This window comes from Acinonyx jubatus, chromosome B1 (genome assembly GCF_027475565.1).
Source record: "Acinonyx jubatus isolate Ajub_Pintada_27869175 chromosome B1, VMU_Ajub_asm_v1.0, whole genome shotgun sequence".
NCBI classification, from domain to species: domain Eukaryota; kingdom Metazoa; phylum Chordata; class Mammalia; order Carnivora; family Felidae; genus Acinonyx; species Acinonyx jubatus.
Genome location: NC_069382.1, coordinates 82,994,459 through 83,009,461, shown reverse-complemented (window position 1 = coordinate 83,009,461; position 15,003 = coordinate 82,994,459). Strand labels below are relative to the sequence as shown.

Here is a 15,003-nt window from a genome sequence, read left to right as displayed (position 1 = left end):
GGCACAGTCATTCAGAGCATAACATGAGTTTGTACTTGATCCTACTTTGACACTGACCCTATGTTTCCTGGATAGTATTGTAAAACTGAACAAAATGTATCCTCCAGTGATTCTGCTGAGAATCCTCTTCTCTTTGATTGCCAATGAAAGACTGGGGTGCATGGAAGGCTAGGAATTTTTCCCTTGATCAGGGACACAAACACAGGGGACATTAAGGAGTTCTAGAGAGTTGTGGTGGAGAGGTTTGATACCACTGTGTTATTGATGATCAAGAGCAGGTTAGTCCCAAGTGTAAGAGAGCCTGCACAGGAAGTGGGCTGTGGGTCTGACCAGCAACATGGCAGGGGGTGGGTGGTGGTGGTTTGGAAAGGTGGGCGTGAGGGATTGTGGAGTACAATTAAGGAAAGATAATGCAACATCTGATGGTCTGGGATGCCAGAGTTGCAGGTAGCAGCACAAATTAGAGTCGAGGCAATTCTATACTCCTCCCCACCCCTTTGAACCAAAAAATCAAGGATATTCATAAAGAGTAGGAAGAAGGGGTGATGTCCTCTTGTTTCGCAGGCAGCGCCCTTGATCTAGCTGATCCACAAAGTGGTATAACATAAGAACCAGCTGAATTATATCTGTGACTTGTTTGGGGGACAGTGGAATATACAGGCTTGGCCAGAAAGAAAGGAGTGAGAGAAATTTTAGAATTGGGTATGAGGATAAAGTTAGGAACATAGTTTGGGACATCAGTAATTGAGGATCAGAGATGCTAGACTCAGGAGACTGAATGTATCCTGTAGGCCATGAAGAGCCACTGAAGATGACTACAAGGGGAATACTATCGTGGAAGGACAATTACACAGTATAGATTTGGGTTGATCCTAGTGAGATGTGCAAGAAAGTTTATGCAAGGAGATGTGGCACGAAGTCTTGAAGAACTAATGGGAGCCTGGATCATGGGTGTCAAAAAGAGAATGCTAGGGCATGATGTGAGAGATGTTAAAAAAACAAGTATTAGTAAGATTGGGGATTAATTACCTATTTAGTTGGACAACTTAGTCACTTTAATCTCTTGTGTTCACTTTAATTGTTATGCACAACATATATTAAGCTACAATTCGATTAGTCAATATAGTGAGTTAAATAGACCTTAACACATCCTTCAAGAGTTCTTAATGCAAAGAGGCAATCACATAAAAATATGCACTGAACCAATGCTGTAAAATCTCATTGATTTAAAAAAACAATAATTGAAAAGATATTAGAACAGTAGACATTTTGAATTACAAAATGCTTTCAAAGAAATTCAGTTTTATTACTTTGAAGTTTATATAGAAGTAGTTTATTTAGGTTAACATGTACAAGAGGTTTTGTTTTTAATAACAGTTAAAATTTTTATCATTATTGTTATTCTTCATATATAGTGATCTAAATTTTTTTAAATGTTTATTTTTGAGAGAGAGAGACAGAGTGTGAGCAGATGAGGGACAGAGAGAGAGGGAGACACAGAATCTGAAGCAGGCTCCAGGCTCTGAGCTGACTGCACAGAGCCGGACGCAGGGCTCGAACTTGTGAACCACGAGATCATGACTTGAGCTGAAGTTGGACGTTTAACTGACTGAGCCACCCAGGTGCTCCTATAGTGTTCTTCTAAATAGTAGTTTTATTAAAAGATTTTAAGAAGTTTATTTATTTATTTTGAGAGAGAGAGAGAGAGAGCACGAGCAGAGAGAATCCCAAGCAGGCTCTGCATTGTCAGCACAAAGCCTGACGCAGGGCTCAGCTCACAAACTAAGAGATCATGACCTGAGCCGAAATCAAGAGTCAGATGCTTAACCAACTGAGCCACCCAGGCACCCCTAAATAATAATTTTAATCGTAGTTTTGTAAACACTAAATATGTTCAATCCATTAAGGACAGTTTTAGATAAATTTGGTCTGAACTAAAGAGGGTCCTTAAAAATATATAATTTTGTTTAAAAATTTTTTTAAATACTTTTATTTATTTTTGAGAGAGAGGGGGAGAGAGAGAGAGAGCACGCATGAGCAGGGGAGGGGCAGAGAGAGAGGGAGACACAGAATCTGAAGCAGGCTCCAGGCCCTGAACTGTCAGCACAGAGCCTGACGTGGGGCTCGAACTTTTAAACTAATTCAAAAGTATAGTAAAATTCTCACTGGTTTTCAAAGAGGTTATGACATCTAATATGTTTTATCACTTGTCATATAATAATTAAGACTTTACAACCCAGAATAGTAGCCAACACAGATAGCTTGTCAAATTCTGTCTTCAAAGAATGAAAGGACAGATAGAACTTGCTAGGAAACCAGCTTTGGGTATTATCTTCCATTTCTTGTTATTTCCCTGTTTCTCTCTCTTTTTCAAAATAGAATGTACTTATTGACTTAAAAAGAAAAAGGAAAAAATACATTCACAGAAATAGATGAAGCACATATGCCTTAAAAGAAAATCTGTCATATGGTTTGCAGTTGTTTCTTATATTTATTTTTTAACTTCACATTAAGGAAGCTGACTTTCTCATGGCCTTGGAACTAGGCCTTGGCTTTCCAGGAAAAGTAATTCAAACAGAGCTATTTTATGGCAATTAGATGGCTTAGAGAAAAGCTTTTAACAACTCAGAGCTTGTCAAACAAGAAGACATTTTCTAAATGTCTTTGAAAAGAAGATTTAAATTTCGTTATTACTTCTTATCCATTTGGGAAAATAAAGCTCCTGGGAGAAATGCCATTATTGTGTGTATTAACATTTTAAATTTGCGCAAACAATTCTGTCATACCTTCTCTAAGCCCCATCAAGTCAAAGGGTGAAAACTGGGAATTATTAAAGAAGAATCAATCCAAGAAAATACCTGAATTCTGTTTCTCCAGAATATAATTCAATCAATTAATTGTTCATTAATTTACTTATTTATGTTGACTGTTTTGTTACCTGTATAACACATAGGACTACAGACAAATACAATAAAACCCAAAATATAATATGAATAGAAATAGCTTAGTGAAAGTCTATTTCCTTCCAGTAACTTTAGGGCAAATAAGTGAATTTTGATATTTTTGTTCCAGTAACTCTGCTTCCAAAGGCAGATTATTTTGGCTTTGGATTTAATTTTACAAAGCGACATTTCCTAGCTTCATAATAAACACAATGCCGTATTTCCAAGGGAATTAATCAGACCTAAGGATAGCTGTTAATATTTCAGTTCCTAAAAATTCCTTTAGATGTCTCTGTTTTGCATCTCATCAGCATCCATACAGGAGGCCACCGGGAAAGACAATGCCGAAGCTGGTTTCCTAGCAAGTGCAGGCTAGCCTTTAAGGACAAATGGGGCTCTTTGAAAACAGAATTTGACAAAGTTAATGAAAGAAATATATGGATGACTGACATGCAGATACACCATTACACTTCATAGTACTTCTAAGCCAAAAACAAACAAACAAACAAAAACCCAAAAAAACAACAACAAAAAAAAATCACAAAACTCTACTGGGGGAGATGTCCTTTTCTACTGAGCTTGCAGGCAATTCTGTCGCATCATACAATTTTAATACTGTTTGGGTTTGTAGTACAACCTGTGTTTTCATTCGAGGATATCCATTCAAGCTTAAATGACAAAGGTTAGGCAACAAATTTCTTTATTCTTTGCTTTTTAAAGGCTATGAAATATTGAAATGACTGCTTTATTATAAATGTGTGCACCTGTCTCTTAGAAATTTAAACATGCTAGGATATAGTAATATGTGTGGGAAGGAAAAAAGACATCTGAAAATGTTATTAGGCTTGTAGTTAAATGTGGAGGATTAATTGCACACACCTTACCTTTTTTCTCTACCAAATCCCCACCAAAATGATACTAAAAGAATTAAAAAGATGCATTACCCAGAGGGCAAGGCTAACGTAAGATTTTTTTTGGAAGTCCCCAAAATTTTGGCAGATGGAAGAGCAGAGTGAAAAAAGCTAAAAGCTAACTGCTTGCAGATGGGGGGCCCCATGAAGCAGGTCACAAAACTCCAGAAGGCACCAGATACCTCTGAAGGAAAAAGGTAAGAGTGGAGATGAAGTTAAATGGAAGATATATATAAGGACTACTTCATTCCTTGTAGTATTGCCCACAATAATGCAATTCCTCTCTCAGCTCTTGCAGAGCACAGGAGGTTTGCTCCCTAGAAAAATCAAACCTGAGAAAGTTTAGATCTGGGGACATCAGAAATAGCAGAATGAAAGATGAAATGATAAAGTGATAAAAGAGGACTTAAATTAATATCTAAATTTTATATATTGATAAGCCCCTTGCTCTTATCTCTCTCTCTATGCAAAATGTGAACAGTGGTCACTTAGCTCCAACAGGCAATATATTAGTAGATTCCTTCCTGGAGTTCTTGATTGGCTCCAGAGGAACAAAAAAAAATCTACATTTTCTGACATTCCTAGGTCCTGACCGCCTTGCAATGAGGCTCACCAAATGGGTTGTTCTGCCATCAGAGTTATCAATGTGAATGGTTATTCAAGGACTACTAGATACATGAAGAAAGCATTTTATATACAAGTCATAGATGACAACTAAAATGAAAGGAACTCAGAAGAAAAGAAAGTATTGAAGCAGAAGAAAAAATGATAAAGTAAACAATCATTAATATTCTTAGGGACTTGGAATGTATTTTATTCTTCAAGCAATAGCAGGAAGGTATAAAAAAATTGAGAGAATACCAAAGTCTTAAGAAATAATAATATTTTTAGCAGAAGTAAATAATTTAATAGAAGTATGAAAGGTAAAGTGGGGACTCTTCCAAAAAATTTAGAACAAAAAGAGAAAGAGAAAGCAAATAAGAAAGAAAATATTTTTAAAAGCTAGTGGACCGGTCAAGGGCAAGACACTCAACTATTAGGTTTTTGAGAAAGAACAAAAAGCAAAGAAAGGGAGGAAAAAAATCGTAAAAAACAATGTGAGAAGACTTCCAAGTATTGAAAGCTATGAATTCCTGGATCAAAAGAGTCCTCCAAGTGCTCAGAAATGAATGATAAAAAAAAAATCAACATCAACTCATAATATGACATTGCAGAACCCTAAGGATACAAAGAAGATCCTAAGAGCAGCTGAATGGAAATAGCAGGGCCCATTCAAAAGATAGTAGTTAGACAGTGAAGTAGTCCCCTTCAAAATCCTGAGGAAAAATGAATTGGAGCCTAGAAATCCATCGTCAGCCAAGTTTTCCATCAACTAGGAATGCAGAGTAATACTTTCAGATATGCAGGATCTCTAAAAATGAGTCCTCTGTGCACTATTTCTCAGGACACTACTAGACGTTGTTTTCCATAAAAAAAAAAAAAAAGGGATCAAACAGTAAGGGAAGGAGTCCACCGATCTGAGTGAAACACGCTACAAAACAGGAACAAGATAGGGGCGCCTGGGCGGCTCAGTTGGCTAAGCATCTGACTTCGGCTCAGGTCATGATCTCATTGTTCATGAGTTTGAGCCCTGCGTCAGGCTCAGATCCTGGAGCCTCCTTTGGATTCTGGTCTCCCTCTCTCTCTCTGTCCCTCCCCCACTTGCATTCTGTCTGTCTCTCTCAAAAATAAATAAACGTTAAAAAAAATTTAAAAACAGGAGCAAGGTAAAGGCCTTGTCTGGATGATGGTGAAGGAAAGTATCAGGATGATAGTTGTGTAACAGATGTGAGAACAGTCAGTCCAGATTAGAAAAATCAACCCAGAGGTCTGTAAGAGATATGTTTTCAAAGTAAAAACACAACTGATATATTACCTGGTGTTGTGCATTTGACAGCTGAAAATTATGCTTCAGACAAGCCCAAATTAGAGATGTAATCAAAACACTATTTTTGTCTCCCATTGTTCTTTTACAGGTTTTCAGTAATTGATTCCTCCCACCCCTCCTTTCTTCTGGATAAATTCTCCAGAAGTTCACATAGCTAATTGGCTCACTCTTAGAAAATAAAACACTCCAGTGGCAGAAGCAGTCTAGTTGTTCACCAAGCCTGTTTCTTCTTCCTTTACACAAATATATATTGCATTTCCCAGGCTCTCTTAGAGTTAGATGTGACCATGTGACTGGGTTCTGACCAGTGGAATGCAAGACAAAGTGATTGATGACATTTTGGGGCCTGGTTCACAAAAAAATTCTGATAGAAGATGCTTTGTGTTCTTTCCCCTTCTGTCAGGCTCATGCAGAAATGAATTTGCTGGCCTGTGAAGCTACAGGTTGATGATGGTGGAGCCATAAAATTGAAAGAGACTGGATTTCTGAAGTGCTGCTTGATGCTTGGAACATAGCCACCTGCCAATCAAAAAGAGACATTTCATGGGGCCAAAAAATAAACTTCTATTGTCATGCCGTAGGAAAACAATTAGCAAAACTGTCCCCTGGAGACTTGAAAAGCAGACCATGTTTCTACTCAGCCTATAGCTTTGGGGAAAAGTTTAGGAAAAGAGTGATAGGCAATACCATGTGCTTTCAGCAATTTTACTAGAAAAGATGAGCTCAGGAAAGAATTGGCAGTTTGAAGCAGAAATGAAATTGTCTGTAGAGAAAGACCAGAAATTTGATCCTTTGAATTTGAAACTTTCCATTTCACATATGCTCTCAATATGTAAATTAGAATATCCATGATCTATAACTAAACCATAACTACAGTCATGCATTTGGTTTATCATGCAGTCTCCACCTGGCACTGAGGCAGACCAGCCGCTGTCAGTGGGAGAGGGGCAGGTGATGTTTTCTGTGCTTGCCGACCACTTGTTTGCCACTTGCAAGCTGTTACTACTGATGCTGTGGGTTTTGGGGAATGCAGTTTGGTGGGACAAAGGGAAAAGTGGAGGAAAAATTTCAGATTAGCCCTGATTCTGCTGTTAAGATATTTGGAGCTGGTGTTCCTCTTAGGGCTGCTCTGGGGGTTCTGCAGGAACGCCCCCCGCCCCAGCTGTGCTCACCCAGCTACAGCACCCGCAGCAGGAGCGTGAGGCTGCTTCTTTATCTGTCCACGCAGCCACCATTTCCTATTGCCTCTTCCTTTAGAAGCTCAGTAGCCCTGCCAGAGAGTCCTCTTGAGCAGGGCAAAAAATGTCCCCAGGCTAGTTCTCTCCATGAGATCCTCAGCTCCTCTCCCAGAAATATGTTGCTTCATTGCCCAAATAAGTCACCACCTGCCCCTCCTGCCTGCCTGTCAGATCTCAATCATCTCATGTCTCACACTCCAGGGAAGACATTTTAAGCTCTTTTTTGAAGCCCCTTTTTGCCAAGGGTTATCATCCCACCTTTTTCCCTCACAGAAAGTGAAACTCAGAGCCTAGTAGTGTGCATGGGTGTGTGTGCATGCACAAACACACACCCTTCTTTGGAAATCATATCTTCATTTCCAATCTCTTGACCTTTCTGTATCCTCCTGTGGTTTTGGAACTAACTGGTTCTCCGGTATCTCTTAAAATCTGTACTTTGGTTTGAAATTTTTTGCATAGGAGATTTCATATGTAGTATATTACAATGACTTAGCTGGCATTTTCAATTTAACAACCTGTTACACTGTATTAGAAAGAGTTTTATACTTCCGTTGGAAGATTATGGGAGAGAATTAGTGATAAGCACAGAGAAACCAATTATATAATAGGAATGTTGAAAATCAAGCAGGTTTTAGTTCCCTATAAAACAAAAAGCTGTGTAAGAAAGGAAACTAACTGCCTTCCTTCCACTCCACGTCCCACCCACACTATGGCAAGCTACTCCTCACCATTCAAGGAATGCAATAATGGGGATGGGTTATCTTAGTCCTAAATATTTTTTGCAAATCTGTTTCCTATACTGTAAAGAAGCATGAAGATGATGGGTTTAAAAGGTGACCTTTTGGGGCGCCTGGGTGGCTCAGTCGGTTGAGCATCCGACTTCAGCTCAGGTCACGATCTCATGGTTCATGAGTTCGAGCCCCGTGTCGGGCTCTGGGCTAATGGCTCAGAGCCTGGAGCCTGCTTCCGATTCTGTGTCTCCCTCTCTCTCTGCCCCTCCCGCATTCATGCTCTCTCTCTCTCTCTCTCTCTCTCTCTCTCTCTGTCTCTGTCTCAAAAATAAGTAAACATTAAAAAAGGTGACCTTTTCTACATTAGAGTGCTCATTCTAAAATATTAAAAACAAGCTAAAATAATGCATTCCTTTGTGTAATTTGGTATCCTTTTTTTTTAAAGGAAAGTTTAGATGTGGTTAATGGGCTCTTTGTCCCATTTCTTTTATTTATTTTTTATGAAGCTGTTTAATTCCAGTATCGTTAACATACAATGTTATATTAATTTCAGGTATACAGTATAGTGATTCAACAATTCTAATTATCACTCAGTGCTCATCATGATAAATATACCCTTTAATTTTCATCACCTAGTTTATCCATTTCCATAACCACATCTCCTCTGGTAACCATCAGTTTGTTCTCTGTAGTTAAGAATGCGTCCCAACATGTATAGCACTGCTGTCAACAATAGCCAAATTATAGAAAGAGCCCGAATGTCTGTCGACTGATGAATGGATAAAGAAGAGGTGGTGTGTACACACACACACACACACACACACACACACACACACACTGGAATATTACTTGGTGATCAAAAAGAATGAAGTCTTGCCATTTGCAACAATGTGGATGGAACTAGAGTATTATGCTAAGTGAAATAAGTCAGAGAAGGAAAAATATCATGATTTCACTCAGGTGTGGAATTTCAGAAATACAACAGATGAACATAGGGGAAGGGAAAGAAAAATAAGATAAAAAGAGAGGGATGCAAACCATGACAGTCTTAAATACAGAGAACAACCTGAGGATTGCTGGAGACGAGCTGGGTGGGGAGATGGGCTAAATGGGTGATGGGCATTAAGGAGGGCACTTGTTGGGATGAGCACTGGGTGTTATTTGGAAGTGATGAATCACTGGGTTCTACTCTGGAAACCAGTACTTCACTGTATGTTAACTAACCTGAATTTAAATTAAAAAAAAAAAAGAATCTTGGTTTGTCTTCTCTTTCTTTTTTCCCCTTTGCTGTTTTGTTTCTTAAATTCCACATATGAGTGGAATCATATGGTATTTGTTTTTCTCTGACTGATCTATGTCATTTAGCTTTATGCTCTCTAGCTTCATCCATGTTGTTGGAGATGGCAAGCTTTCATTCCTTTTTATGGCTAAATAATATTCCATTATAGATATACACCACCTCTTCTTTATGCATTCCTCTATTGATGGGCACTTCCATAATTGTTTTTTAACATTTATTCATTTTTGAGAGACAGACAGAGACAGAGCATGAGGGGGGGAGGGACAGAGACAGGGAGACACAGAATCCGAGGCAGGCTCCAGGCCCTGAGCCGTCAGCATAGAGCCCAACACGGGACTCGAACTCACAAACTGCAAGATCATGACCTGAGCTGAAGTCGGTCGCTCAACTGACTGAGCCATCCAGGTGCCCCATTCCATAATTTGGCTTGCATGATGTGGCTACTGTAAGTAATGCTGCAATAAACATAGGGGTGCATGTATCCCTTTGAGTTACTGTTTTTGTATTTTTTAGGTAAATACCCAGTAGTGCAATTACTGAATCCTAGGGTAGTTCTATTTTTAACTTTTTGAGGAACCTCCGTAATGTTTTCCATAGCAGATGCACCAGTTGGCATTCCCATCAATGGTACACGAGGGTTTCTTTTTCTGTAAATCCTCACCAACATCTGTTGTTTCTTGTGTTTTTGATTTTAGCCATTCTGACAGGTGTGATGTAATATCTCATTGTAGTTCTGATTTGCATTTCCCTGATGATCAGTGATTATGAGCATCTTTTCATATGTCTGTTGGATGTCTGAATGTCTTCTTTAGAGGAATGTCTGTTCATGTCTTCTGCCCATTTTTTAAGTGGATTATTTGTTTTTTGGGTGTTGAGTTGTATCAGTTTTTTATATATTTTGGGGACTAACCCTTTATCAAATATGTCATTTGTATCTATCATCTCCCATTCAGTAGGTTGCCTTTTAGTTTTGTTGATTATTTTCTTCTCTGTGCAGAAGCTTTTAATTTTGATGTAGTCCCAATAGTTGATTTTTGCTATTATTTCCCTTGCCCGAGGAAACATATCTAGAAAAGTGTTGCTGTGGCTGATGTCAGAGAAAATGCTCCCTGTGCTTTCTTCTAGGATTGTTATGTTTTCAGGTCTCATATTTAGGTCTTTAATCAATTTTGAGTTTATTTGTGTGTATGGTGTAAGAAAGTGGTTTCATTCTTTTGCACGTAGCTGTCCAGTTTCCTCAATACTATTTGTTGAAGAGACTGTCTTTTTTCCCGTTGGATATTCTTTCCAGCTTTGTTGAAGATTAATTGACCATATGTTTGTAGGTTCATTTCTGGGTTTTCTGTTCTGTTCTATTGGTTGCGTGTCTGTTTTTGTGCCAGTACCATACTATTTTGATTACTATTGCTTTGTAATATAACTTGAATTCTGGAACTGTGATACCTCCAGTTTTTTTTTTCTTTTTCAAGATTGATTTGGCCAGTTGGGGTCTTTTATGGTTCCATACAAATATTGGGATTATTTGTTCTAGTTCTGTGACAAATGCTGTTGACATTTTGATAGGGATTGCATTGGATGTGTAGATTGCTTTGAGTAGTAGAGACATTTTAACAACATTTGTTCTTTCAACCCATGAGAATGAGATGTCTTTCCATTTCTTTGCCCAATCTTGAATTTCTTTCATCAGTGTTTTATTTATAGTTTTCAGAGTACAGGTCTTTCAACTCTTTGATTAGGTTTATTCCTAGGTATGTTATTATTTTTGGTGCTATTGTAAATCGAATTGTTTTCTTAATTTCTCCTCTACTTCATTGTTGGTATACAGAAATGCAACAGATTTCTATACATTGATTTTGTGTCCTGCAACTTTACTGAATTCATTTATCAGTTCTAGTTGTGTTTTGGTGGAGTCTTTCAGGTTTTCTGTGTATAATATGCCATATGCATATAGTAAAGCCATATGCAAATAGTAAAAATTTTACTTCTTCCTTACAAATTTGGATACCTTTAATCTCTTTGTTGTCTGATTGCTATTGCTAGTACTTCCCCATACTATTTTGAATAAAAGTGGTGAGAGTGGACATCCTTGTCTTGTTCCTGACTCTAGGGGAACAGTTTTTCCCCATTGAATAAGATGTTTGCTGTGAGATTTTAGCGTAAGGACTTTATGTTGAGGTATGTTGTCTTTAGACCTACTTTGTTGAGGTTTGTAATCATGAATAGATATTGTATTTTGTCAAATGCTTTTTGTTTGATTTTTTAATATTGAACCACCCTTGCATCCTGGGAATAAATCCCACTTGATTGTAACGAATAATTTTTTTTTTAATGTTTTGCTGGATTTGGCTTGCTAGAATTTTTGCATCTGTGTTCATCAGGGATATTGACCTGTGGTTCTCTGTTTTGCTCAAAAACTGTCTTTGCCCTTCCTACCTCGTCAATGTGTTCTCTTCTCTACCTTAGTTGTAGAGTTTTTTTCTGACAGTCTTTGAGTCTATTTCTGGGTTACTTACAGTGATGTGAGTGTTATCTAGTTGTATCCATGCGACATGTGACCTTAGGGTCCTTCTACTCCACTGTCTTCCCATCCTCCCGGTCCATGCCATTTCTAATAATAGAAACCTCCAGTTAAGTTCTCGTAGCTCGTTTTCCCTGACGTCTAATCGTTTCCCAAGCATAGTCAATCCTATGCTGCTTCCATGGCTGACACTCTAGAAGGTTGAAGTTAAGAATGGCTTGCCAGATTATCCCTTAATCCTGAAATACATTGTAAGGCAAATGTAGGAAGAAAATGAGCATATTCACAAATAAGAAAGGCTACATCTTTAAAGGTTCCCTCACTTTTTTCATCTGTAGAAAATCCTTACTTTGCAGGTTAGGGTTTTCTATCAGTTGAGTGAAGGATCATTGTCACTGCTTTTCTCAGCTCACATAGGCAGTCATTTGCCCCATTTTCTATGACTATCTTACTGTTAATAGCACATCTCACGCTGCATTGTCAATCGTGTGTTCAGTGGCATCCTTCTGTAAGAGAACTCCTGTTAATGATCCTGTTCATTTTCATCTCCCATGTCTAAGAACAACGCCTGAAACAAAGGACCCAATACATGTTGAATGAGTGAATAAGTGATTGAATGAGTAATGACAGAAAACTAGATGAACGCAAATATAATTCACTTTGTCAACATTTTGAATTTTATTATAATTGTATGTATTTGTTTCTTCCTTTCCACTGTGAGCACTAGAGGGTATGAATCCTGTTTTACTTACCCCAGTGGCTCTAGCACGTCGCACTGTGCCTAGTGCCTAAAATGTGGCAGTTGTTCATCATCGTTTTCAAAATGAAGAAGTGAATTCATTAATTTATGAGATGTGTAAGAATAGGCACCTACTGTCTGTATCTCATGCTTTCGTTATACCTGTTCTTGTCCTTTTTAGGGACTCAATACTATAGTTGAAATCCAAAAAAAAAAAAAAAAGATTTGGGAGCAGATCTCTTCTGCTACTACCTTCATCACCTTCGGAATACTTATTTTGTTTTTTAAGATAATAACATTTGCTTTTTCTTATCTTGTCCTTTCTTGTTTTTTCTCTCTCTTTGTACGTAACCCAGATTTTGAACGAAGACTGTGTTTATAAGAGTAGTTAGAATAAGCCTTCTATAGAAGTGATACTTTGGTTTATAAGCCCCAGCTTTTTTGTCCAGTCAGTGCTGTTGGTATTGAATGACTTAATGAAAATGCCTGGGGCTTGTGGATTAAAGAGCTAGGTTATTACATGGGCTTCTTTCCTGAAAAATATTTATTGCAGAATGTTCGTGGCACTAAGTAAAAATAGATAAAATAGTAGCATTTTCAAAGCCCTGATCTTATATGCACACAAGTGCCCTGCTTTTATTTTAACCCTGGCTTAGCACTGCTCAACCACAGAAGTACCAAATCTTCCTTTTGGGGCAAAAAGAACAAATTGCTTTTTCCTTGTTCATAAGACAGATGGAGTATCCAAAGATTGGCTCTATATTGCACACTCTGAAACCAGTCTTAGGCCTATGGTCTGTTTTTCTGTACAAAAGAAAACCACTGGAAGGATACATTTTAAAAATCAGATTGTTACAGGTAGTTGAAAATTTAGTTTTCCCTCAGCTTAAAAAACAAAAACAAAAAGAAAACATTGTAGCCTGAAAAGCAGGAGGAAAGGAAAAATTTGAGCATATCAACACGGACTAAATCTGTCATGCTCAATTGTGCAACAGAACAAAATGAGATGAGTATTAGTGGCAGTTGAGAAAAATAGCTTTTCAAATTCAGTTTTTTTTATGAGAGTAATTTAGGAAGTGTAGTATAAGAGTCATTAAGCACAAAATACCATAAACGTCAGTGTGAGTTGTATTCAGCTTTTGTTTGGCTTACTGAGTGACATACCATACCTTAAATCTGATGAAGAAGCTCTTTTGAAGGCTATAAAGGGAGAGGCATTAAAGCAAACTCTTCAAGCAGCACTGGGTTCTTTAGGGTTAGGGGTCCCTAAAACAACATTTGCCCATCTCATTGAGGAGAGAGAAGAGAAAAGAGAAAGCCTTTGCTTCCAACCCCATGAATGAAGCAGTATTAAGAAGAACCTTCTTATGAGCCAGCCACCCATCTGCCATTGGAAAAACAAGAGGGACATGGGCAGGGATGCCTGACTGGCTCAGTCAGTAGAGCATGCAGCTCTTGACCTGAGGGTGGTGAGTTCAAGCTTTATGTTGGGCATAGAGATTACTTAAAAAAAAAAAAAAAAAAAAGAGGGATGTGGGCAGGAACAGTGAGCTTGTGGACTACAGTTTCAAGGAGGGAGGTAGGAGGAGGAATGAAACGTGAATCACCAGGCTGTGGCAGAAGGAAATGTGAGTTTAAACACAGCTGTTTGCTCAGAGACTCCTGCAGGATTATATCCGTTATTGTGTTGGGATGGGATGAAAAGAGAGGTGTTCCCCTCCCCCTCATTTCTGCCAGCCCTAAAAGTTATGGAGTGTGAAGCATGAGCTCCCTTGTAAATATTGGTTTGAAAGTCTCACCAACTCTAGAGAGTTTAAAAACCAGGGAAATGCACTATAAATCTAAGATCTCAAGGGAAAAGTATACTTTTATGAGTCTATGTTTATTGAATGCTTGCAGAGAGCAGTACGGTATGACCATTTTAACCTCTGTCCAAATGCTCCCTATTTTTGACTCGCGTAACTTCATTTTAATTGCATCACATGCCTTGCCCTTAGAATGAAGCCTTAACACTTCATACTTGTAGTACATCACCACCCCACTCTTTCTTTACCTGTACTTCTCCAAATCTGCACAGAAAGATATGGCAGCACCATACAATCTAACCTTACCATAACTCTTTTATGTAAGATTTTTGCAGCCACTTGGTTCCTCTGAAAATTTTCCATGGTAGTCTCACGGTCAAGCCTCTATTTGCTTTGTAATGCATCTTCATCCAGACTTACAGTTGTACCTCAAGATCTGGCCACATTGAGCGGGGCCTCTAAAGTTTGGGTCAAGTCAGACTTCTGTAGCCTTCCTTAGCTCTCCAGCTCACACAGATGCCCCCTTTCTCTAAATTTGGAGCCTCTGTGCTGCCCTCCGAGACAGCTGTGTCTGTCCTCCCCAGTTACTAGACATTTTCTCAAGTATTTTCTGGTCTCCTTGGCTGCAGATTCCATTGTATTCATTACAGAGTTTTGTTTGTTTTTATGGAATTTTGATGTGTTGTGTGGCAACATCTGTGCTGAGTGTGTGTGTGTGTGTGTGTGTGTGTGTGTGCGTGCATGACTGGGAGAGAGAAGAAAAGTTTTCTTTTTTCTTTTCTTTCATTCCAAAGCATGCTTGTTTATTCATTCTTCTTCCCTCCACTCTTGGCAGAAACATCAGTGAACAACCTCTACCACCCCCCCTTTCCACATCTGGGGACGAGAATGG

The 15,003-nt window shown here is 38.5% G+C and overlaps 1 long non-coding RNA gene across 1 annotated transcript; it reads right to left on the bottom strand.

Annotated features, from left to right (window-relative positions):
* Positions 1-3,503: 3,503 nt before the first annotated feature.
* LOC113601094 (uncharacterized) lies at positions 3,504-14,806 on the bottom strand. Its single transcript, XR_008296106.1, has 3 exons — positions 14,418-14,806; positions 11,563-11,657; positions 3,504-6,299 (listed from the first exon to the last, which is right to left on the bottom strand). It is a non-coding gene; the product is annotated as an uncharacterized LOC113601094 (long non-coding RNA).
* Between the last annotated feature and the right edge of the window lie 197 nt (positions 14,807-15,003).